Here is a 17,778-nt window from a genome sequence, read left to right on the forward strand (position 1 = left end):
CCACACTGCTCCAGCCAAGCTGAAAGCGAGCAGCTCAAACATCAGCCCTTGCTGGGCTCCTCCAAACAGCCTGAGTCAGCCCAGGAGCTTCCCAGCAACATCCCAGGTACCAGTGGGGACCCCAGGGGCCAGCACTGGCACCAGAGCTGCTCAATGCCTTCATCAATGGCACAGACAGTGGGACTGAGGGCACCCCCAGCTAGTCTGGAGATGGAAGCAAGCTGAGTGCTGTGGCTGGTGCCTCTGAGGGACAGGATCGATGTGGAGGGACCTGAGTGACCTGGCAGAAGGAGTCTGTGGCCAAAAGCAAGGCACTGCCCCTGGGGCTGGGGAGCAGCCCTGAGGAGAAGAGTTTGGGGGTGCAGAGCTGGACAGGAGCTGGCAACAGGCACTGCCAGCCCAGCCCCAGCCTGGCCTGGGCTGAGCCCCAGCAGTGTGGGCAGCAGGGGCAGGGAGGGGATTCTGCCCCTCTGCTCTGCTCTGCTGAGACCTCCCCTGCAGGGCTGGGGCAGCTCTGGAGCCCTCAGCACAGCACAGACAGGGACCTGATGGAGCAGGGCCAGAGGAGGCCACAGCAGTGCTGGCAGGGCTGGAAGCCCTCTGCTGGGAGGCCAGGCTGGGAGGGTTGGGGTTGTGCAGCCTGGAGAGGAGAAAGCTCCAGGGAGACCTTCTGGTGGCCTTGCAGTGCTTCAAGGGCTGAGCAGCAAGCTGGGGAGAGACTTTTTCTCAGGGCCTGCTGTGCCAGGCCAAGGGAGGATGGTTTGGAACTCAAAGAGAGAGATTGAGAGTGGAGAGAAGGGAGAAATGTTTGCCCCTGAGGGTGCTGAGAGCCTGGCCCAGGCTGCCCAGAGAGCTGGGAGCTGCCCCATGGCTGGAACCATCCCAGCTGAGGCTGTCTGGGGCTGTGAGCAGCCTGCTCTGGCTGGGGATGTCCCTGCAGGGGGTTGGGCTGGATGAGCTTTGGAGGGTTCAGAAGAGCCTGGCTGAGGCCCTTGGTGCCGTGGTGCAGCTGATCAGAAGGTGCTGGGTGAGAGGCTGGGCTCCAGGGGCTCCAAGGCCTTTCCCAACCTGGTTCACTCTGTACTCTGTGTTCTGTCCCTTCCCACCCGGCCCAGCCCTGGGCCCAGCCCTGGGCCCCAGCCCTGCTTCCCAGGCGCTGTGCTTCGCTTGCAGCCTCACCCTGCGCTGCAGTCTCCTGCACTGCAGTCCCCTGCGCTGCCCCATGCTGCAGCCCCCTGTGCTGCAGCCCCCTGCGTTGCAGCCCCCTGTGCTGCACTGCCCCATACTGCAGCCCCCTGCGCTGCCCCATGCTGCAGCCCCCTGTGCTGCACTGCCCCATACTGCAGCCCCCTGCACTGCAGCCCCCTGCGCTGCAGTCCCTGTGCTGCACTGCCCCACGCTACAGTCCCCTGCACTGCAGTCCCCTGCACTGCAGCCCCCCGTGCTGCAGTCCCCTGCGCTGCCCCATGCTGCAGCCCCCTGTGCTGCACTGCCCCATGCTGCAGCCCCCTGTGCTGCACTGCCCCATACTGCAGCCCCCTGCACTGCAGCCCCCTGCGCTGCAGTCCCTGTGCTGCACTGCCCCACGCTACAGTCCCCTGCACTGCAGTCCCCTGCACTGCAGTCCCCTGCACTGCCCCACGCTGCAGCCCCCTGCCCTGCAGTCCCCTGGGCTGCGCCCCACACTGCAGTCCCCTGTATTGTGCTGCAGTCCCCTGCCCTGCACTGCCTTGCACTGCAGTCCCCTATGCTGCCCTGCCCTATGCTGCACTGCCCTGCCCCACACTACAGTCCCCTGCACTGCAGTCCCCTGCACTGCAGTCCCCTGCGCTGTGCCGCCCTGCGCTACACTGCCCCGCGCTGCAGTCCCCTGCGCTGCACTGCCCCGCGCTGCACTGCCCTGCCCCACACTATAGTCCCCTGCACTGCAGTCCCCTGCGCTGCACTGCCCCGCGCTGCACTGCCCTGCGCTGCAGCCCCCTGCGCTGCACTGCCCCGCGCTGCACTGCCCCGCGCGGGCCGGGCCGCGGCTCAGCGTTTGGGGCTCCCCCTGGCGGCTGCCTGCGCACCGCACGGGCAGGCTCCTGCCGCCAGCCGCTGCCGCCAGGCACACAGCCGGAGCCGGCACACAGCCGGAGCCAGCCCCCAGCAGCACGGCAAAGGCTGTGGGAGTGGGGGAAAGCAGCTCCATGGAGAAGGAGCTGGGAGTGCCGGGGGACAAGCTGCCAGTGATGTGTCCTTGTGGCCAAGGAGGCCAATGGTGTCCTGGGTGCGTGAAGAAGAGTGTGGCCAGCAGGGCAAGGGAGGTTCTCCTGCCCCTATGCTCTGCCCTAATGAGGCCACAGCTGGAGACCTGGGTCCAGTTCTGGGCTCCCCAGCTCAAGAGAGACAGGAAACAGCTGGAGAGAGTCCAGGGGAGGCCCTGAAGCTGCTGGGGGGCCTGGAGCAGCTCTGGGAGGAGCAAAGGCTGAGAGCCCTGGGGCTGAGAGCCTGCAGAAGAGCAGCCCCAGAGGGCAGCTGAGCAATGCTCAGCAAGAGCTAAAGGAGCTGTGGGGAGCAAGAGCCTGGGGCCAGACTCTGCTCAGTGGTGCCCAGGGACAGCACAAGGGGCAGGGGCCACAAACTGGAAGCCAGGAGGAGAAAGTTGTTTGGTGTGAGGGTGCTGAGCCCTGGAGCAGGCTGCCCAGAGAGGCTGTGGAGTCTCCTGGTGTGGAGAGCTTCCAACTCCCCCTGGGCCTTGTGCTGCTGGGCAGGGTGCTGTGGGTGCCCTGCTGGGGCAGGGCTTGGGCTGGCTGAGCTCCAGAGGTCCCTTCCAACCACCCCATGCTGGGGTTCTGTGATTCCATTGGACTGGAAAGCAGAGGAGTTGAGGTGCAGATGCCTCTCCTGCAGTGGGACCACAGCTATGGAGAGGTGGTGCTGAGGGCCATGGCTCAGTGGGGACCTGGCAGCTAAGGGCTGCCCTTGACCTCCAAGTTCCCTTCCAGCCAAAACCATTCTGTGATTTTGTGTGGAGTGACTTAGTTGCTGAGCTCTGTTTGGCAGCCTGCAATGGATGCTCATCAAAACTGAGCCCTCTGCCTGCCCCAGGCTAACCAGCTGAAGCCCTCCAGCTGCTCCCAGCACAGCTCCCCGCAGCCCCGAGGTGGCCACGCGTGGAGCAAACACTGCCCCAGGAGAGCCAAGTGCCAGAGGCAGAGGCAGCACACCACTTCCCTGCCTGGGAAGGCCCTGGATCCCAGCCAGCTCCTCCAACTCCTCCAGCTCAGGCAGCCTGGGAAGCAGCGAAGTGGCTGCTCCTGCGGAGCACCTCCCTTGGGGCTGAGCCTCAGCCACCTGCAGCCAGCAGAGGAGGGGGATGGACATTTTTGCTCCCCAGCAGCTCCTTTGGACTCCAGGAGCACCTCTGCTATGAGGCCAGGCTGAAGGAGCTGGGCTTGATCAGCTTGAAGACAAGGAGCAAAGGATGGAAGCTGCAGCCCAGGAGGCTCCACCTCAGCACCAGAGGAAACTTCTTCCCTGGGAGGCTCCCAGAGCCCTGGAGCAGGCTGCCCAGAGAGGTGGTGGAGCCTCCTTCTCTGGAGGCTTTCAAGCCCCATCTGGATGTGTCCCTGTGTGACCTGAGCTGGATTGTGTGGTCCTGCAGTGGCAGGGGTTTGGACTGGATGATCTCTGGGGGTCCCTTCCAACCCCTGACATCCTCTGATCCTGTGCCTCCAGGGGGACCTTCCAGGGCAACAGAGCTGGGGAGGGGTCTGGAGCACAGCCCTGGGAGGAGAGGCTGAGGGAGCTGGGGTTGCTTAGCCTGCAGAAGAGGAGGCTCAGGGGAGACCTTCTTGCTCTCTGCAACTCCCTGCAGGGAGGTTGGAGCCAGGTGGGGGTTGGGCTCCCCTCCCAGGCACCCAGCCCCAGAACAAGAGGACACAGTCTCAAGCTGTGCCAGGGGAGGTTCAGGCTGGATGTTAGGAAGAAATTCTTCCCAGCAAGAGAGATTGGCCTTTGGGATGTGCTGCCCAGGGAGGTGGTGGAGTCCCCATCCCTGGAGGTGTTTAGGAAGAGCCTGGATGGGGCTCTTGGAGCCATGGTTGAGTTGATCAGATGGTGCTGGGGGAGAGGTTGGACTGGATGAGCTCTGAGGTCTTTTCCAACCTGGTTCATTCACAGAGTCAATAAGGCTGGAAAAGACCTCAGAGCTCATCCAGTCCAACCTGTCCCCCAACACCTCCTGACTATCCCATTCTAAAAGGGACACAGGAAAGCTGGAGAGGGACTTCTCCCAAGGGTGTCCAGCACCAGGACAAGGGGGAATGGTTTTAAGGCAGCCCCCAGCCTTGGAGGGGTTCTGAGGCCATGGAGATGTGCTGCTGAGGGGGATGGTTTAGCCATGACCTTCAAAGCCTTTCCCAGCCCAAATGGCTCTCTGAGTCGTGAGCAGCCCTGAGGCCTCTCCCCTGGAGCGAGCCCAAGGGGTCTGACTCCCGGCAGCAAAGAGCAAGAAGTGCTGGGAAGAGCCAGGGCTTAGCAGGGGCTGGGCAGCCCAGCTCTGCCTGCCATCGATCTGCCCAGCCTGCAGGGGCTGTGCTGAGCTGGCAGCAGGTTGCTGATGCAATGTTGTCATCTCTGTTAGCAAGCAAGAGCCCAAGCCGGCCAAACCCAGCCTGACAGGGACAGCAGCGGTGAATGAGGGCTGCAAACGACCCTCTCCTCCTCACCCCAGCTCCTGGGCTGCAGCAAGCTTGGCTCAGCCTGGAGAAGAGAAGGCTCCAGGGAGACCTGGGAGCAGCCTGCCAGGACCTGATGGGCTCTGAGAAGGCTGCAGAGGGACTGCTTGCAAAGGCCTGCAGGGACAGGGGGAGAGGCAGTGGTCTGGGATGGGAGCAGAGCAGATTGAGATCGGATGTGAGGAACAAGTTCTGCACCAGGAGGGTGGTGGAACACTGCAGCAGGCTGCCCAGGGGGGTGGTTGAAGCCCCATCCATGAAGATATTCAAGGTGAGGCTTGGCAGGGCTCTGGGCAGCCTGACCTAGCTGGGGATGTCCCTGCTGAGTGCAGGGAGGTTGGACTGGGAGAGCTTTGGAGGAGGCTTCTGGCCTGGAGCATTCTATGATGACAGAATCACAGAGTCAGAGGTTGGAAAGGACCTGGAAAGATCATCAAGTTCCAAGCACACTGCAGATGTAGAGCTCTGAGCCTCTCCTCTTCAAATCACAGGCTCTGGGCAGCCTGATCTAGCTGGGGATGTCCCTGCTGAGTGCAGGGGGTTGGACTGGCTGAGCTTTGGAGGTGCCTTCCATCCCCAACCATTCCATGACCCTAAGCCTGCAAGCCTGCTGTTGTGCTGCCTGCTTGCCTCCTCACACCACTCTGTGAGGCACCTCCAGAGGAGCTGCTGCAAAGCCCCTGATGGAAGCTGCCAGCTGGAGAGAAGCATCAGGTGCAGGCTGCACAGGAGTCACAGAGCGCTTTGGGCTGGCAGAGACCTTCAACATCAGCCAGCTCCAGCCCCCTGCCATGGGCAGGGACCCCTCCCCACCAGCACAGCTTGCTCAGGGCCTCATCCAGCCTGGCCTTCAACACCCCCAGGCAGGGGACAGCCACAGCCTCCCTGGGCAGCCTGTGCCAGAGTCTCACTCAAAAGAATTTCTTCCTCCTTTTCTCAGTCTCCCCTCTCCCAGCTCAAAGCCATTGTCCTCATCCTGGCACTCCAAGCCCTGTCAGAGGTCCCTCCTTGGCTCTCCTGGAGCCCTTCAGGTACTGGAAGGCTGCTCTGAGGTCTCCCTGGAGCCTTCTCCTCTCCAGGCTGAGCAGCCCCAGCTCCCTCAGCCATAATCTCTCAAGGGCAGTGGTGGGTTGCCCTACATTGGTCTGGTCTCAGCCTCAGCCTGGCAGGCTGCTGGGCCACCTCCTTCCAGCTGAGCCACTCCCTGGGGAGCTTGGGGCAGCTGCTCCCCCAGCTCCCTCCCAGGGGCAGCTGCTCCCCCAGCTCCCTCCCAGGGGCAGCTGCTCCCCCAGCTCCCTCCCAGGGCTCCCTCCCAGGGGCAGCTGCTCCCTGGAGCTCTCTCCCTGGAGCTCCCTCCCAGGGGCAGCTGCTCCCTGGAGCTCTCTCCCTGGAGCTCCCTCCCAGGGGCAGCTGCTCCCTGGGCCCCCTCCCAGGCTGGCACCCCAGGACCCTCCACAGCACCTCCCAGAGCCCTGCCACCATTAACCTCCTTTCACAGGGGAGCAACAAAGCCTCTGAGAAGCTGAGGCCAAGCAAGCCCTCAGCAGCCCCAGGGTGACCATGCTGGAGGCTGCTGGCTCCCTGGAGCCTGCTGCAGGGACCAGGCCACCCCCTCTCCCCAGCTCAGGTCATGCAGAGCCCCAAAGGCTCTGCTGTGCTTTTGAGGCTGAGCTGGGAGCAAAGGTAGCCTCAGCCCCTCCAGCCTCCCAGCCTTGGACAGGGGCTCCAGCAGAGCTGCAGAGGGACTTCTGACCCTGGCATGGAGAGACAGGGTGAGGGGGGATGGCTTCAAGCTGGGAGGAGTTGGGTTCAGTTAGACATGAGGAGCAAATCCTTCCCTGGGAGGGGGGAGAGGCACTGGCACAGCCTGCCCAGAGCAGCTGTGGAGGCTTCTACCCTGGAGGTGCTGAAGGCCAGGCTGGATGAGGCCCTGAGCAAGCTGTGCTGGTGGGGAGGGGTCCCTGCCCAGGGCAGGGGGCTGGAGCTGGCTACCTTGAAGGTCCCTCCCAACTCAAAGCCTTCCCTGGAGGATGTGTTAGCAGCCAAAGGCCAAGCCAGGGAGGTTGTGCTCATTTCAAAGCCCTTTCTGCCTCTCAGCCAAAGCTCTGCTCCCTGCAGCAGCCCAGCAGCTGCACTGCCATCCCAAGCCAGAGCCCCCCTGCCCCCAGGCCTCCCTGCAGAGAATCCATCATGGTTGGGGTGGAGAAGAGCTCCAGCACCCTCCAGTCCAACCAGCAAGCCAACCCCACCATGGCCCCAGGCTTCTGGACCACTCCAGGGGTGAGGACTGCACCACCCCCCTGGGCAGCCTGCCTGAGCACTCCTGCAGGACAGAAGCTGCTCCCCAGGTCCAAGCTAAACCTCCCCCTCCCAGCAGGCAGCACAGCCTGGCACAAGGGGGAGGCAACCACCTCTCCTCACATGCTGTGGGAGCCCAGACCCCAGGGCATCCAAGATGAAGAGCAGAGCAGGCTGAAGCATCCCCCCAGGCCCAGGGGGGTGGCAGGGTCCCCAGCTCCAGGGGAAAGCTCCAGGGGAAGAGCCAGGGGCAGAGCTGGGAGGGAGCTGCTGCTGGAGGAGTGGAGCTCAGTGTCTGCAGAGGGCATGGGGCAGGAGCAGCACAGGAGGGCAGGGGGCAGGAGCAGCACAGGAGGGCAGGGGGCAGGAGCAGCACAGGAGGGCAGGGGGCAGGAGCAGCACAGGAGGGCAGGGGGCAGGAGCAGCACAGGAGGGCAGGGGGCAGGAGCAGCACAGGAGGGCAGGGGGCAGGAGCAGCACAGGAGGAGCTGCTCCCTGGCCTTGTCCCTTAGGGTACTCTGGGCAGGCTGGCAGAAGGAGCTGACACCAGGGCCAAAGATCAGCCCCAGGGAATCCCTGAGCCTGCTGACTGCAGGGGCTTGGAGAGGATGGCCTTTGAGGCTCCCTCCCAAGCTGTGAAAGGTTTGATGTGGGCTTTCTGAGCAGGCTCCAGAGCCTGCACACCAGCAGCCTCCTGCCCTGGAGGCTCACTGGGAGGAAGGCTGCACCCAAAGGGCAGACAAATCCCTTGGGGAGTGCTCCAGCATGAGAAAAGCCAGCTGGAACCAGGGAGTGCCCCAAGGGAGAGCTGCTGGGCTGGGCAGCTGCAGGCAGCCTGCCTCCACAGCAGGAGCTTCCCACTGAAGAGCTGCTTTTGAGCCCCCAGACCTGGAAGCCCTCAAAGCAGAGGGGATCCTGAGCCTGCTGAGGCCTGGCACTGGCAGACAGACCCTCAGAGCAAGAGCAGTGACTTCTGCAGCCCCCCAGGGAGCTTGGCTGCTGCAGAGGGTGCAGCACAAAGCAGGGATTTGGCTGGGGGGCAGGGATGGCATCCAGCAGGGTCCTGGAGAAGTGGCCAGGGCCAGCTGCAGGAGGTTCAACAAGTCCCAGGGCAAGGTCCTGCAGCTGGGGCAGGCCAACCCCAGGCACAGATCCAGGCTGGGAGCTGAGTGGGTTGAGAGCAGCCCTGAAGGAAGAGCCTTGGGGGTGCTGGGTGCTGAGCAGCTCCCCAGGAGCCAGGGCTGGACTGAGTGGACAGAAGGGCAGAGGCCAACAGGATGGCATTGAACAAGTGCCAGGGGCTGCACTTTGGCCACAGCAACCCCAGGCAATGCTACAGGCTGGGGGCAGAGTGGCTGAGAGCAGCCAGGCAGAGAGGGACCTGGGGGTGCTGGTTGACAGCAGCTGAACAGGAGCCAGCAGTGTGCCCAGGGGGCCAAGAAGGCCAAGGGCATCCTGGCCTGCATCAGGAAGAGTGTGGCCAGCAGGAGCAGGGAAGTCCTTGTGCCCTGTGCTCAGCACTGCTGAGGCCACACCTGGAGTCCTGTGTCCAGTTCTGGGCTCCTCAGGTCAGGAAAGAGGTTGAGCTGCTGGAAGGTGTCCAGAGAAGGGCAACAGAGCTGGGGAGGGGTCTGGAGCACAGCCCTGGGAGGAGAGGCTGAGGGAGCTGGGGTTGCTTAGCCTGCAGAAGAGGAGGCTCAGGGGAGACCTTCTTGCTCTCTGCAACTCCCTGCAGGGAGGTTGGAGCCAGGTGGGGGTTGGGCTCTTCTCCCAGGCAGGCAGCAGCAGAACAAGAGGACACAGTCTCAAGCTGTGCCAGGGGAGGTTTAGACTCGAGGTGAGGAGAAAGTTCTTCCCAGTAAGAGAGATTGGCCATGGGAATGTGCTGCCCAGGGAGGTGGTGGAGTCCCCATCCCTGGAGGGGTTCAAGAGGGGCTTGGATGTGGCCCTTGGAGCCATGGTCAGGAGGTGCTGGGTGCCAGGTTGGACTTGGTGAGCTTTGAGGTCTCTTCCAACCTTGGTGATTCTGTGATCATCCTGGTGGCCTCCTCTGGACCCTCTCCATCAGGCCCAAGTCTCTCTCTTGTGCTGGGGGCCCCAGAGCTGGGCAGAGGTCTCACAGAGCAGGGCAGGGTGAGAGAATCCCCTCTCCTGACCTGCTGGCCAGGCTGCTTTGTGCAGCCCTTCAAGCACAGGCTCCTGGGGGCAAGCCTGGCTGCAGCCCAGCCCTGGTTTGGGGGGTGGCTGTGTCACCCTGCTCTGCTTCCCTCCCAGGGGCAAGCCAGCTCCAAGGGGATTCTGACCTCAATTTCTGAGCTGCATCCAGCAGCTGCCTCAGCTGTTAATGGCAGCACAGCCCAGGCACCTTGCTGTGTCCCTCAGGGATGGCACCAGCTGCAGACAGTCCCACTCAGGCCCAGACCTGCACTCCAAAAGCAGTTCTGATCTGGGGAAGCACAACAGGGCCACTGGAGTCCTCTTTGCACAGGCTTTCAGCTAGAGTTGGACTCAGGCTGGCATCTGGGAAAGGACAACCCCATGGAGCAGCACAGGCTGGGGACTGCCCTGGTGGAGAGCAGAGCAGGGGAAAGGAACCTGGGAGTCAGAAGGATGCCCAGGGGCCAGCAAAGTGTCCCTGTGGCCAGGGAGGCCAAGGGCAGCCTGGGGGTATCAGAAGGGCTGTGGTCAGTAGGTCAAGAGAGGTTCTCCTCCCACTCTGCTCTGCCCTGCTGAGGCCACAGCTGGAATCTTGAGTCCAGTTCTGGGCCCCTCAGCTCAAGAAGGACCTCAGGGAAGTGCTTGAGAGAGTCCATCCCAGAGGCACAGAGCTGCTGCAGGCAGTGGAACAGCTCCCTGTGAGGCCAGGCTGAGGCAGCTGGGGCTGGGAGCTGGGAGCAGAGGAGCCTGAGGGTGACCTCATGGCTGGGGATGAAGATGTGCAGGGCTGGAGCCAGGCTCTGCCCAGGGATGGCCAAGGACAGCACAAGGGGCACTGGGGGCAAGCTGGAGCAGGGGAGGAGCCATGGGAAGAGGAGGAGAAACTTTGTCCCTGTGAGGGTGGCAGAGCCTGGAGCAGGCTGCCCAGAGAGGTTGTGGAGTCTGCTTCTGTGGAGCCTTTCCAAGCCCTGCTGGATGTGGCCCTGGGTGCCCTGCTCTGGCAGGGGGGTTGGCCTGGATGACCTCCAGAGGCCCCTTCCAGCCTCTAACACTCTGTGATGCTGTGAGTCCAAGGCCAGCTCTGGCTCTGACACCTCCTGAGTGCCCTCCCAGCCCTCCCCACTCAGCCAAGGGCTTGCAGCTTATTCCCATTCCACCCTCAGAAAGTGTTTGCCAGAGCAAAGCCTGCACCAAGCTTTGCCACCCAAGGCCAGCTGCAGGGGGGAAGCAACTTCCCTCTGTTTACACAGCAGGAGGGAAGCCTTCTCCAGCAGCACCTCCCTCACACCCTGTGCAAGGGGCTGGAGTTGGCAGTGGGTGAAGCTGGCAGTGCAGGGAAGGTTCAGGCTGGAGGTCAGGAAGAAATTCCTCCCAGCCAGAGAGCTTGGCCCTGGGAATGTGCTGCCCAGGGAGGTGGTGGAGTCCCCATCCCTGCAGGTGTTCAGGAAGAGCCTGGATGAGGCCCTTGGTGCCATGGTGGAGCTGATCAGATGGTGCTGGGGGAGAGGTTGGGCTGGATGCTCTCCAAGCTCTTTTCCAACCTGGCTCATTCTGTATTCTGGAGCCCAGAGTGGCTGTGGAAGACCCAAAGCAGCCCCTGACAAATCAGTCCTGAGCTGGGCACACAGAGGACAGCCCAGCCCCAGCCTCCCCCTCCAGAGCCCCAGCTGGGGCTGCTGCTCCTGGTAAATGTGAGGACAAGCCCTGTGCCCAGGGACAGGACAGCTGAGCACCTCCTTGGGAGCAGACAGAGTCAGGGAATGGCTGGAAGGGACCTCTGGAGCTCAGCCAGTCCTACCCCCTGCCAGAGCAGGGGCACCCAGGAACCACCCAGGGGGGGTTGGAAGCTCTCCACACCAGGACACTCCACAGCCTCTCTGGGCAGCCTGCTCCAGGGCTCAGCACCCTCACACCAAACAACTTTCTCCTCCTGCTCAGCTGCAACCTCCTGGGTGCCAGTTGGTGTTAATGGAATGAAGCTGGGGCTGGGGAGATTCAGGCTGGAGGGGAGGAGGAAGTTCTTCCCCAGGAGAGTGGTGAAGCCCTGGGATGGGTTGTCCAGGGAGGTGGTTGGGGCCCCAGCCCTGGAGGTGTTTAAGGCCAGGCAGGATGAGGCTGTGGGCAGCCTGCTCTAGTGTGGGGTGTCCCTGCCCATGGCAGGGGGGTTGGGACTGGCTGATCCTTGGGGTCCCTTCCAGCCCTGGCTGATTCTGTGATCCTATGACAGTCCCTGGGCACCACTGACAGCAGCCTGGCCTCTCCTTCTTGCCCCCCAGCCCTCAGATATTCACAAGATCTCCTCTCAGGCTGCTCCTCCCCAGGCTAACCACCCCCAGGGCTCTCAGCCTTTCCTCCTCACACAGCTGTCCCAGCCCCTTCCTCATCCTCACAGCCTCCCCTGGACACTCTCCAGTGCACCCCCCTGAGGCTCCCACCCCCCCCAGAAGGTGCCTGAGGCAGCAGCCATGGCCTGAAGTGGCCAAGGCAAAGGCTCCTACCTGCTGAAGCATCTCAGTCCTCACCCAGCCACAGCCAGGCCAGGAGCTGGGCAGGAGAGATTCCTGCCACAGCCTCAGAGAGGAAAGCCAGGAAGGGGCTTCTGAGAAGGGCTGGGAGTGAGGGAGGAGAGGGAAGGGAGGGAAGCTGGGAGAGGGGAGATGGAGACTGGAGATGAGGAAGAGATTCTCTGAGTGAGGGGGGGAGAGACTGGCCCAGGCTGGGGGGGTGCTGTGCACCTCCCTGGAGGTGTTCCAGGCCAGGCTGGATGAGGCCCTGAGCAGCCTGGGCTGGGGGGAGGTGTCCCTGCCTGTGGCAGGGGGCTGGAGCTGGCTGAGCTTTGAGGTCCCCTCCAACCCAACCCATTCTGTGATTCTCTGACAGCCAGGCAGTGCAACCCTGGAGTCCCAGGGGCTAAATGAGAACACAAAAGCAGACATCCAGGAGGGGCAATCAGCACAGGGCTGGGAAGCTGCTGCTGTTCCAAGCAGGCAGTGCCTTCCACTGGCCATGGTGGGGGAGAGAAACTGCAGCTGGGGTGGAGTCACCTGTAAGGCAGCAGGAAGAGCATGCACAAACATCTTGGCTATGTGAAACAAGCCCTGGATGGGACTCTGCTGCTGGAGCCAGGCAGGTCCCACAGCCCTGCTCCACCTCAGGCACTGACAGCTCTCCACTTCCCCTCTGCAAGGAGCCAGGCATCCTTCTGCCTTGGAAACACCCAGCTTGCCTCCTCCTCTCCTGATTCCAGCCCCAGGGGAAGCCTGACCTCAGGCTACCCTAAAGGACACAGCCACAGCTTCAGCACTGGGCTGGGAGGGATCCTCAAAGGTCATCTTGTCCAATCCCCCTGCAGCCAGCAGGCTGCACAGGGTCACATCAATGCCTCCAAGGATGGGGCCTCAGCCACCTCCCTGCTCCACTGCCTCCCCAGCCTCCCTGTGCAGAGCTTCCTCCTGATGCCAGCCTGACTCTGCCCTGCTCCAGTTCCAAACCACTGCTCCTTGGCCTAGCCCCACAGCCCCTTCTGCACAGCCCCTCCCCAGCCTGCCTGCAGCCCCCTTCAGATACTGAGCTGCAGCTCTGAGCTCTCCCTTGGAGCCTTCTCCTCTCCAGGCTGAGCAGCCCCAACTCTCCCAGCCTGTGCCCACAGCAGAGCTTCTCCAGCCCTCTGAGCACCCTGGGGGCCTCCTTGGGACCCTCTCCATCAGCTCCAGGTCCTTCTTATACTGGGGGGGCATGGGGCTGGGCACAGAACCCAAAGGAAAGCTGCTGGTTTGGGCCTTTCTCTGGCAGGAGAGTGAGGGAAAGGGAGGAGAGATGAAAATGGGGACAGACAGGGCTGTGAAAATGAGGAAATAACAGGGAGCCTCTGCAGTTAACACCCAGCCAGCTCAGAGACTTGGGTGGCTGCTAGGGCTGGGGTTGCAAAAGAGAGCACTGGGTTAGGACACTGCAGCAGCTCTCTGGGGCTGCACAGGGCCACCTGCAAGGCAGCAGGGTTGATTCAGGCTGCCCTCTGGAAGGGCAGGGGGGGCAAAGCCATGGTGGGAAAGGCATCAGGGGAGAGAGATGCCCTGGATAAGGGCAGGGAGGGCAAAGCCATGGTGGGAAAGGCATCAGGGGAGAGAGATGCCCTGGATGGAAAGACATCAGGGGAGAGAGATGCCCTGGATAAGGGCAGGGAGGGCAAAGCCATGGTGGGAAAGACATCAGGGGAGAGAGATGCCCTGGATGGAAAGACATCAGGGGAGAGAGATGCCCTGGATAAGGGCAGGGAGGGCAAAGCCATGGTGGGAAAGACATCAGGGGAGAGAGATGCCCTGGATGAAAAGACATCAGGGGAGAGAGATGCCCTGGATGAAAAGACATCAGGGGAGAGAGATGCCCTGGATGAAAAGACATCAGGGGAGAGAGATGCCCTGGATAAGGGCAGGGAGGGCAAAGCCATGGTGGGAAAGGCATCAGGGGAGAGAGATGCCCTGGCTAAGGGCAGGGAGGGCAAAGCCATGGTGGGAAAGGCATCAAGGGAGAGAGATGCCCTGGATAAGGGCAGGGGGGGCAAAGCCATGGTAGGAAAACATCAAGGGAGAGAGATGCCCTGGATAAGGGCAGGGAAGGCAAAGCCATGGATGGAAAGACATCAGGGGAGAGAGATGCCCTGGAAAAGGGCAGGGTGGCCAAAGCATCCTTACACCCAGCTCACACATTTAGGTCAGCATTACCTCAGCTGTGGTTTATTTTCCTCCACGTCCCCTTTAGCAAAGGAAAGGACTCCCAGCTGCTGACCCGCAGCAGAAGCCAGGCTCAGCAGGGATAATTAAAGGCATCTCAGTACAAAGGACATCCCCAGCGATCAGCTGGATGCTATCTCACACACGGATCACAGCCACACAAGGAACTGCTTCGCCACACTGCAGACGAGCGTTTGCACCACTTCTCTTTTGTTCGACCCTCCCAGCCTCAATTAAGAGTTCAGGTCATAAAGAAACGAGGCACCAAGGCTCCTAAGAAACACCCTTGCCCCACCTTAAACAGGGCTCGAAGTGAGGCACTTCAGCCCGGAGAGGTTCGGGCAGCATCCCGCAGGCAGCGAGCTCCGAGCATCCCCCCCGAGCCCTGCAGCCTCTGCCCAGCCCAGCCCCCTCGGAACGAAAAACCCCGACTAAATAACAACCAAATGACCATAAACAAAGCCCCTGTACAAACCGGCGACAACAGACGACCACGGAAGACAATGGGGGAGCGACACCCCGAGCCTCGCCGGGCTGCTGAGGAGCCGAGCTCGCCGCCGCCGCCGCCGCTGATGCAACGCAAAAGCGCTCAGGACCAAAACAAACAGCGGAACACACCTAGGGTGAGCAGCACCAGAGGCACGAAGGCTGCTGCTGCGGATGGAGTAATGTTGGGGGCACAGGCGGAGGCTGAGCCTCACCTTTGTTTTAAGGCGGCCGAGGCAGGAGCCCCCGGGGCGCCCCGCAGCCGCCGGCACCCTTCCCTCCGGCGCCGCCACAGCGCCCAGCTTCAGGGGGAAACGGGGGGGATTTTTGCGGCGGGGGGGCTGGAGGGGGTTCAAAGAGGGTGGGTTTCGCTCAGTCCCGGCAGCGGAGAAGCCGCCGAGGCTGCATTTACCTTGCCCCACGTCGGTCAGGAAGGAGCCTCCCCACCTCGCAGCCCTCGGCGGGGGCTGAGGCACGCCGGGGGGCTCTGTCCTCAATGGGGACCCACCCCGAAAGAGATGGGGGGGGGAAATTGGGGCTTACTCTCCTCCCTTCAAGACCCCAAGTCGGGGATCCCTCCCCACCCTTAGAGGCGAGGCCTGTCCCGCCCTAAGGGGCTGGGCCCACCGCCGCCCCGCTCCCCCGGGAAGAGACGCTGACCCGCCGCCGCTCCCCATTCCTCCGCTCCCGGAGGAAGCCGCTCCGCGGGGTCGCTCACCTGCCGCCGGCCACCGCCCGCCGCGGCTGGGCCGGGCCCTTCAGGACTGCATGCGGCGGGGCCGCCGCGTCGCCCGGGTGACGGCTCGAACCGGCGCCGCCATCTTCCCTTCCCTCCCCTCCGCCGCCGCTCCGGCCGCGGCGGGGAGCACACTGCGCAGGCGCAGGCCGGCCCCAGCGTCACATGACGGGCAGGGGCGGGGACAGGGAGATCACGTGGTTGTGCACGCCATGATGGGAAGGTCAATTCTCCCCCAGCACAGAGGCCTTCTTCCGGCAAGGGGGGTCCGCCATGTTTAGAGGGTCTCACCAGAGGCAAACGCGCCCTCCCGCCGCCATGTTGCAAGAGGCGGGCGGGCGAGGCCGCCATGTTGGGGAGGTCGGCTCTGAGACGAAGGTGGCAGGGCGGCTCCCTCGCCTCCCCGGCCGCCTTGCAGGCGTCGCCCGCCCACCTTCTCCTCACGCCTCGCCCCTTCCTCGTCCCCTCTGCCTGGGCTGGCGCTGCCAGGACTCAGGGACCCTCCCTGCCCAGAGGGCAGGGCTCACCTCACCACCTGCCCCAGCCCTGCCCTGTCCCTGTGTGTTGCCCAAGGCCTGGCCACCTCCTGCGGTGGGAGGGGAGGGGAGGATGGCCTGGCAAGGAGAGCAGGTGGGACCTGTCCCCACGCCCGAAGGACAGTGAGTGCCTGTGAACCCAGGGTGGTGAGGAAGGGAGGGAGCCCTTGGTGCTGCTGCAGCCCTTCCCCAGGGGGCTGTGTACGCCTAGGCACGCCGAGGCTGCCTTTGCCCAGGTGTGGGGTGACAGGGAAGGGGCAGAGGAATCCACCACCATCACCTCTGTCTTCTGCAGACCTGCATCTACCACAGAGGTTGGTGCTCGGCATCCTGGACGTGTGCCTTGCCCAATCAGATGCTCCAGATGCCTCGTGGAGGGCTGGCATTACCTGGCTGGAGACATGGAATGTGCCCACAACCATGTGAGTGACCCAGCACTGACCTCTGTGTGTGTGTGTGCAGCCATTGAGATCCCACTCCCAGAGATCCACGACGTTCCCATTCGGTTTGGTTGGATTCTTGGTCTCAGAGGTGCTGTGGCCAGGAGTGGGATTTCTCATGGCATGGGCAAAGCAGGCAGGATGGAGGGGAAGCATCCAAGAATAACGCTGCTGGGACACTCAATAGGCTGTGGATGGAGCCAACAATGCCAGGCACTGGCTGCTTGAAACCAGGGTTCCTGTTTCCTTCTGGAAAAATCCCAGAGGATGGGTAGGAACAGCCTGGGGCTGCTGCACCCTTTCCTCCCACCCACACCCACTCCTGTGAGGTCTGCACCTCTCCCAGGGAAGGAGAACACCATCTCCCACCCCTGCCAAGGTATAAATCCCCTCCAAAAGGCCAAACCCCACCAGTGGCTCCCTTTTCCATCAACAGCACCGCGGAAAAACCTGGGCTGTGAGGGTCCTCGGCAGTTTGCTGCCGAGATTTTGGGCGTAGCAGAGGAGGGGGCGACTGGGGGTGGCCGCAGAGGGGGCAAGGGCAAAGCACAGCATTCGCCTCGGGATTTGTTTGGGCCGGAGTGTTCATACTGCGTTTTAAGAGGCCGGTCGCCATCTGCTGGCAAGCAGCACCTCTAGGGTGGGGTGTTTGGGGGAAAGCTGAAGGAGAGGCTGAGGGAGCTGGGGTTACTTAGCCTGCAGAAGAGGAGGCTCAGGGGAGACCTTCTTGCTCTCTCCAACTCCCTGAAGGGAGGTTGAAGCCAGCTGGGGGTTGGGCTCTTCTCCCAGGCACCCAGCCCCAGAACAAGAGGACACAGTCTCAAGCTGTGCCAGGGGAGGTTCAGGCTGGATGTTAGGAAGAAATTCTTCCCAGCAAGAGAGATTGGCCATGGGAATGTGCTGCCCAGGGAGGTGGTGGAGTCCCCATCCCTGGAGGTGTTTAGGAAGAGCCTGGATGAGGCCCTTGGTGCCATGGTTTAGTTGATCAGATGGTGCTGGATGATAGGTTGGACTCAATGATCTCAAAGGTCCCTTCCCTTCCCTTCCCTTCCCTTCCCTTCCCTTCCCTTCCCTTCCCTTCCCTTCCCTTCCCTTCCCTTCCCTTCCCTTCCCTTCCCTTCCCTTCCCTTCCCTTCCCTTCCCTTCCCTTCCCTTCCCTTCCCTTCCCTTCCCTTCCCTTCCCGTCCCTTCCCTTCCCTTCCCTTCCCTTCCCTTCCCTTCCCTTCCCTTCCCTTCCCTTCCCTTCCCTTCCCTTCCCTTCCCTTCCCTTCCCTTCCCTTCCCTCCCCTCCCCTCCCCTCCCCTCCCCTCCCCTCCCCTTCCCTCTCTGAACATTTAAATTTATTCTTTTATATGTTTTTGAGGATGCTGGGAGGGCTCATTTAATTTTGGGGTGAGGAAAAGGAAACAGGACCCTCACCACAGACACCTTTCTGTCTCTCAAAGCACAAAGTAGTAAGTTGATGGATGGATATCTTGGCTACAAATGAGAGAAATGTAAGAAATCAGATCTTTTTTAGGGGGGGAAATTGAGCTCTTTTTAAAGGTTGGAGCTGAAGTAAGGTTTAAGAGGTTTAAAAGTAGGTGAGGGCTTGGAAGAAAGGTGATACAGCTGGGGGTGATGGGAGGACACACAGACTGCCTGCAGGAGAGATGCTGCAGCCAGTTAATGCTC

At 62.3% G+C, this 17,778-nt stretch overlaps 1 protein-coding gene across 1 annotated transcript in view; it reads right to left on the bottom strand.

Annotated features, from left to right (window-relative positions):
* The window catches only part of FBXO42 (F-box protein 42), an 88,509-nt gene extending 73,276 nt beyond the window's left edge, over nt 1-15,233 (bottom strand). The window contains exon 1 of the mRNA XM_054175772.1: nt 15,111-15,233. The gene's annotated coding sequence lies outside the window, so the exon portion shown is untranslated. The remainder of the gene's footprint in view (nt 1-15,110) is intronic.
* Between the last annotated feature and the right edge of the window lie 2,545 nt (nt 15,234-17,778).

This window comes from Dryobates pubescens, chromosome 33, assembly GCF_014839835.1.
Source record: "Dryobates pubescens isolate bDryPub1 chromosome 33, bDryPub1.pri, whole genome shotgun sequence".
Lineage (NCBI taxonomy): Eukaryota > Metazoa > Chordata > Aves > Piciformes > Picidae > Dryobates > Dryobates pubescens.